Here is a 1,894-nt window from a genome sequence, read left to right on the forward strand (position 1 = left end):
GTGCTTTGAACTTTTTTGTTTGTTTAACATTTGTTTTTCTTTTTTTCACTGTTTTGGTTGTAGCTTATAAATTCTAAGTTGCATTTATGCCCATAAAATCACCAACAAAAGGTTTCATCTTCTTCACCTTTCCAGCTTCAGCCTGAATTAGATGCAGCCGTCTGAGGAGCGCGAGACAAACTTGAAAGGACCTGGTCGTATTTTCAAACAGGAAAAAGATCCAGCCGTTCACTTGTTAGGATGGTTATTTATTTTAAATACCGCTGAACGCGCTTCTTACGTGTATCTGATCAGACTGTAACGTGGCAGCGCATGTGAAGAGACAAGCTGCCGCGCGCGCGTCACCCACATGCTCCTTTTAGCTCGACAAAAAGGAATAAATGTAAGTAAATCCCAAAGGACCGCTGACAGAATCAAATGTTGGAATGGTTCTCCCTCAAAGGCTTCAACAATGACTTGTACAATTCTCCCGAGCCACCGTGATTAAAGTAGAAGCTGTTTATATCCCGCGGTCTTGTGGTAGAGGCGTGGAAAGAGGCGGACGGTTGCAATAAACTCACTCCAAATTGGCGACAGTACTTCCTGTAGATTCCATGACTCAGCTATGACTCAGACCAATCGCTGACGATGGGTTGCAGACGTTTGCAAAATGGCGATAGCCGTTTGAGGAAGTGACGGTGAAAGCGGTGGCCTACTTTCACGAGGAGAGGAGGTAATGCATTTCATACGGGGGACCTCATGGCTCGAGAAGTCCAGTATTTTTACAGCCAATGAACTGTGCTGAAACTGACTGCTGCACTCAGACTGATGAGAAAAGCACAGAGAAGCAGTTTGTTGACTTCAGTCTTCTTCACACCTCCTGATGGAGCTCTGTGATCTGAGCTCAGTCCTGAGCTCAGCAGTCAGAACTGGACTTGAGGAGTCCAGCTTTGGAACCTGCAGAGAACCAACAAACAGCAGAAAGCCACACTGTGGGAAAGAGTCCACACTTCTGACTGATGTTCACGTCCACTTTATTCTTCACAGGAAAGATTGGAACAGAACACTGAGAACTAAAAAGAACAGAGAAACACTTCTAATCTCTGATACAAAACAGGAGTCACAACAACACAAACACCAGTCCACCTCTTCCTTAATACATTTTTACAAAATCTTTCCTTCACAAAACTGTTGTTTACTAACACGACTCAACAAAAAATAAACTGTCATTTTATATTTAAACAATATTGAAATGTTCACAAATCATATAAAAATGTAAAAAGACTTAGAGACGTTTAAAAATATTTCTAATGTTGTCATGGTAACACTAATGATGCATTCACACCGAACGTGGCAGGCGCAGCGGAGACGTAAGGTCTCAATGTTAGGTCAATGTAAAGACCTGACCTGACGCTGCGCGATTTCCGCGGCGCGTTAACCAATCAGGGACCCAGTTTTGGGCACGTGACATTTTCAGTGACCAGATCAAAGAGTAAGAATAAACATTCAAGATGGCGGCTTAGTGCGAGGATTTTGGTCATTATCTTCTTTGCACTTTGACAGATGTGGTGAAAACAAACAGCAATGTGCTTGTCAGTGACTCTGTAGAGTTCTCCAAAACCTCTAGACCCAAGCTACTCGCTCAGCAAAATCCAAGAAGTGAAAACGAATGAACTCCAGAACAACTTCGGCGGTTTCTCCGCGGCATGAGTATCAAGGCATTGAGCCTTGATTTGACATGTGTCAGTAGAGACGAAGCAGACACGAATTTGACGTGCTTGCTGTGTTCGGTGTGAAAGCACCATTAGACATCATTGTCTCAGCATTAACTACAACCACAATGGTTACCTTAACAATATCGTAAAAGTACAAAATTCAAAAATCAACATTAACATTTCTTTAAAAATTAAATCTT

This window comes from Oryzias melastigma, unplaced genomic scaffold, assembly GCF_002922805.2.
Source record: "Oryzias melastigma strain HK-1 unplaced genomic scaffold, ASM292280v2 sc00651, whole genome shotgun sequence".
Lineage (NCBI taxonomy): Eukaryota > Metazoa > Chordata > Actinopteri > Beloniformes > Adrianichthyidae > Oryzias > Oryzias melastigma.